The sequence below is a fragment of the Nerophis ophidion genome, linkage group LG11 (assembly GCF_033978795.1).
Source record: "Nerophis ophidion isolate RoL-2023_Sa linkage group LG11, RoL_Noph_v1.0, whole genome shotgun sequence".
NCBI lineage: Eukaryota > Metazoa > Chordata > Actinopteri > Syngnathiformes > Syngnathidae > Nerophis > Nerophis ophidion.
In genome coordinates, this window is record NC_084621.1 from 41106578 (window position 1) to 41112577 (window position 6000).

The following is a 6000-nucleotide window of genomic DNA, read 5'->3' on the forward strand; positions in this document are numbered from 1 at the left end:
TCACCGAAACCTGACGGTTGACATGTGGTAGAGAAACATGTTCGCTTGACCACTCTGTCCCATATTAAAGCTTCACAACAAACAAAGAAACATCGGCTGTGTTTGTGTTGCTACTACCACGCCGAAATACACCGTTTTCCACCAACAGCATTCTTCTTTATAGTCTCCATTATTAATTAAACAAATTGCAAAAGATTCAGCAACACAGATGTCCAAAATACTGTGTAATTAAACGACTAAATCGGACGACTTTTAGCCGTGAGTGGTGCTGGGATAAAATGTCCGCTCCAACCAATAACGTCACACGCACGCATCAACATAAGCGTCATCATTCCACAACGTTTTCAACAGGACACTTCGAGGGAAATTTAAAATTGCAATTTAGTAAACTAAACCGGCCGTATTGGCATGTGTTGCAATGTTAATATTTCATCATTGATATATAAACTAAAAGACTGTGTGGTCAGTAGTAGTGGGTTTCAGAAGGCCTTTAAACATTAGATACTGTTTTACCTGCCTCCCGCTGCATATTGTGATCACGACAAACCATGTTCCCGACATCCACTAAGCAGTAAGCTCCCTGCTGCCACCTACTGATATGGAAGAGTATTACACGGTTACTCTGCCGCGCTCTAAACAGCACGGACACTCAACAACGGCACATTATTTGCGGAGTATAATTACTGGTTTGCAAAAAATATTTTTAACCCAATTAGGTGAAATGACATCATCTCCCACAGCACACCAGACTGTGTCTCACGGTCTCAATAGTGTGCCACAGCACAGTGGTTGAAAAAACACTCATCTAACTAGCTGGAATATCAGGAAAAAAAACCTCCATCATGATGGGTTTAGCAGTATTAGCATATTAGAACGCAATGGTAGAAAACCACCACGCATCACACCAGACATCCAACATTTTACAATATCTTCACAAAGTGATCCAGTTTTTATAATGGTTTAGTTTATTTTGAATATGCATCACAAAATCCTATGAAGGATCATGTCTGAAAAGGAGTAGAAAGAAAGCAAATCTTATTTAACCCTACTCCTTTTGCTTGCTTCAGCAGTTGTTGATAGTCTGCACACTTCCTGTGTTATTGAAACTTGAATTTTTTTCTACTAGATATGTTTTTCCAGACAGGAAGTTTTAACAACCTAAGCACAAGGGCGTATTTATTCATTTTGAGGCCGACAATGCACATAACAATTTTTTTTTTCTCCATTCGTTATAAACTACCACACGAGCTGCACATTAAAGCTTGACGAGCCGCAGCATGAGTATCACTGATCCAAATGCTTTTAGGAACATTATGTGTTACTGCCAGCAACTTGACCCTATGGATCAGGGGTGTCAAACACACAGCCCGAGGGCCGGATCAGGCCCGGGAGCAGGTTTTATAACAAAAATAGGCCACTAAGTTAAAACCTCAGGGGAGCATCACCTGTATGATGTAATAAATGCAATTTCTCCTCACACCAGTTGTTAATGATAACTGCCACCGTTCATAAACAAAATACACAAAAATAGGCCACAAAGTTAAAGCCTCCAATACGCTCCCTGACACACGCACAATCACCTGGATGATGTAGTAAATGCAATTCCTCCTCCCACCAGTTGTTAATGATAACTGCCACCGTTCATAAAGAAAACACACCAAAATAGGCCACGTGAAAGAAAGAGCTATTCTAAATGTGTCCACTGGATGTCGCAATAGCAATGTTTGTGTATTTGTAGATTATGCTACATATGTATAAAACAAACTCAGTCAAGGAAAATGATCAAATTACATTAATAACATACTCTAATTTGATTTTAATATAATTTTTGTATCGAAATAGATTGAAGATTAACACCACTGAGTTAACTGATGAACATTATCACATGGTTTATTCAAAAAATATAAATACAGACAACTGCGATGAGGTGGCGACTTGTCCAGGGTGTACCCCGCCTTCTGCCCGATTGTAGCTGAGATAGGCACCAGCGCCCCCCGCGACCCCAAAAGGGAATAAGCGGTAGAAAATGGATGGATGGATGGAAATACAGACAAATATAGTACATACCTGCATACTATTAACCGCAACAGGTAATTGTAAAAAAAACCAACCCCAACAACAATATGATTTGTACAATTTCAGAACGTGCTTGTTCTATTTTAAAGAAAGAAAATAATATTAAGTTGTCTTTATTTATAAGTTATTGTGCGATGATTTCACCAGTCTGGCCCACTTGGGAGTAGATTTGTCTTCAGGTGGCCCCCGATCTAAAATGTGTTTGACACCCCTGCTATAGATGCAGAGGCGGCAGGCGACGTGTATGTAAAAAGTACATTCACTAGCCCAAAAACAACAACTAGTGCAGCTAGGGAGTGCACAGCAAGCCATCACCTCGGTAGCACAGGCATTAAAGGCCTACTGAAATGAGATTTTCTTACAAACCCCGTTTCCATATGATTCGGGAAATTGTGTTAGATGTAAATATAAACAGAATACAATAATTTTCAAATCATTTTCAACCCATATTCAGTTGAATATGCTACAAAGACAACATATTTGATGTTCAAACTGATAAAAAAAAAAAAATTTTTCGCAAATAATCATTAACTTTAGAGTTTGATGCCAGCAACATGTGACAAAGAAGTTGGGAAAGGTGGCAAAAAATACTGATAAAGTTTAGGAATGCTCATCAAACACTTATATGGAACATCCCACAGGTGTGCAGGCTAATTGGAAACAGTTGGTCGCCATGATTGGGTATAAAAGCAGCTTCCATGAAATGCTAAGTAATTCACAAACAAGGATGGGGTGAAGGTCACCACTTTGTAAGCAAATTGTAAAACAGTTTTAGAACAACATTTCTCAACGAGTTATTGCAATAATTTAGGTATTTTACCATCTACGGTCCGTAAAATCATCAAAAATTTCAGAGAATCTGGAGAAATCACTGCACGTAAGCGATGATAATAGGGACTTTTGATCCCTCAGGTGATACCGCATCAAAAACCGACATCAGTGTGTAAAGGATATCACCACATGAGCTCAGGAACACTTCATAAAACCACTGTCAGTAACTAAAGTTGGTCGCTACATCTGTAAGTGCAAGTTAAAACTCTACTATGCAAAACCAAACAGATTTATCAATGATATCCTGAAACTCCGCTGGCTTGGCTGGGCCCGAGTTCACCTAAGATGGACTGATGCAAAGTGGAAAGGTGTTCTGTGGTCTGACGAGTCCACATTTCAAATTATATTTGGAAACAGAGGACGTGGTGTCCTCCACAACAAAGAGGAAAATAACCATTTGTATTGTTATAGACGCAAAGTTCAAAAGCCAGCATCTGTGATGGTATGGGGGTGTATTAGTGCCCAAGGCATGGGTAATTTACACATCTGTGAAGGCACCATTAAGGCTGAAAGCTCCATACAGGTTTTGGAGCAACATATGAGGTCATCCAAGCAGCGTTATCATGGACGCCCCTGCTTATTTCAGCAAGACAAGTGTTACAACAGCGTGGCTTTGTAAAAAAAAGAGTGCGGGTACTTTCCTGGCCCGCCTGCAGTCCAGACCTGCCTCCTATCGAAAATGTGTGGCGCATTATGAAGCGTAAAATACGACAGCGGAGACCCCAGACTATTGAACGACTGAAGCTCTACATAAAACAAGAATTGGGAAAGAATTCCACTTTCAAAGGTTCAACAATTAATTTTCTCAGTTCAAAAACGTTTATTGAGTGTTGTTAAAAGAAAAGGTGATGTAACACCGTGGTGAAAATATCTTTTCCCAACTACTTTGGCACGTGTTGCAGCCATGAAATTCTTAGTTAATTATTATTTACCCCAAAAAAATAAAGTTTATGAGTTTGAACATCCAATATCTTGTCTTTGTAGTGCATTCAATTGAATATGGGTTGAAAAGGATTTGCAAATCATTGTATTCCATTTATATTTACATCTAAGACAATTTAACAACTCATATGGAAACGGGGTTTGTATTTAAATGGGGATAGCAGGTCCATTCTATGTGTCATACTTGATAATTTGTGATATTGCCATATTTTTGCTGAAATGGTTTAGTAGAGAACATCGACGATAAAGTTCGCAACTTTTGGTGCCGATAAAAAAGCCTTGCCTGTACCGGAAGTAGGAGACGATATGCGCGTGACGTCACTGGTTGTGGAACTCCTCACATCTGAACATTGTTTACAATCATGGCCACCAGCAGCGAGAGCGATTCGGACCGAGAAAGCGACAATTTCCCCATTAATTTGAGCGAGGATGAAAGATTCGTGGATGAGGAAAGTGAGAGTGAAGGACTAGAAAAAAATAAAATTAAAAAGTCTATACAGTGGGAGCGATTCAGATGTTATTAGACACATTTACTAGGATAATTCTGGAAAATCCCTTATCTGCTTATTGTGTTACTAGCGTTTTAGTGAGATTATATGGTCGTACCTGTACAACCTGAAGGTCGGCCCTGCACCTTTTTTCAGCACCAGTCGACGGGTGGTGGCGATTCCCATCTCTGCCCTTCGAAAGGGACCCTCTTCAAAACACGATCTTTCGAAATGATCACTGCATAATACACTGTACTTTGTGTGTGTGTGGTCCAATCCAACCGTGTTCACTTGACCGCTCTGTTCCATTGCAAAGTTTCACCGTCATCTTTCGAGAATGTAAACAATGAAGCACCGGCTGTGTTTGTGTTGCTAAAGGCGGCTGCAATACACCTCTTCCCACAAAAAGCTTTGTTCTTTAAAGTCTCCATTATTCTTCGAACAAATTGAAAAATATTCAGCAACACAGGTGTCCATAATACTGTGGAATTATGCGATGATGAAAAGAGACGATTTATAGCTGTGAATGGTGCTGGAACAAAATGTCCTCTACAATGCGTGACGTCACACGTCACCATACCGCGTGTTTTAGCATGATACTTCCGCGCGAAATTTAAAATTGCAATTTAGTAAACTAAACCGGCGGTATTGGCATGTGTTGCAATGTTAAGATTTCATTTTGATATATAACCTTATCAGACTGCGTGGTCGGTAGTAGTGGGTTTCAGTAGGCCTTTAAACAAAAAAAGATGATCCAGGGGAACAGGGCTGGCAGATGACAGGTGTGTCCTGATTATCAATCAGGGACAGGTAAAGGAGGCAACCCTTGGGTGAGAGAAGACGTTGCAGGAAATAAAAACACGTGGGAATGGAAACAACAAAACAAGGCTGGTGCAACATAAACCAAACCAACCAAAGGAAAAAAAAAACATGTCTGAAACTGTCATGGTGGCTCATAAAACATTAATCAGTAATTAATATAGTATAAGCTTCTTTTTGGAGACCATTATTTTGTTTGCGCAGTTAGACCGAATGTGATGCATAAGGCTCTTATTGTAAAGGTGTGAATGGTGGGAAAAAGAGACTGTTAACTTCAAAAGAGTGCCTCTCATGTTCCTACCTGCCGTCCTTCCCCCCTGCTACATCTTACCAGACCCTCGGTTTCAATAGTTTAGCATTCTGAGTTCTTCAAAAAGTACCAATGATTGTCTCACACACACACTACGTGTGGTGAAATTATTCTCTGCATTTGACACATCACCCTTGATCACCCCGTGGGAGGTGAGGGGATCAGTGAGCAGCAGCGGTTGCCGCACCCGGGAATCATTTTTGGTGATTGAACCGGTAATTCCGACCCTTGATGCTGAGTTTCAAGCAGGGAGGTAATAGGTCCCATTTTTATAGTCTTTGGTATGACTCGGCCAAGGTTTGAACTCACAACCTACCGATCGTAGGGCGTACGCACTAAGACCATGTGTCCCCGAATCTACCGGGGAAGAGTCAGGTGGCGGCGACGTGTAGAACGCCGCTGCACTCGGCGAGGCGGGCAACCCGGGAACGGCCACATCCGTGGCCAACGTGGAGGTGGGTGCACTTGGCGAGGCAGGCGACCAGGGAGCGGCCACACCCGTGGTCAACGGGGAGGTGGGTGCACTTGGCGAGG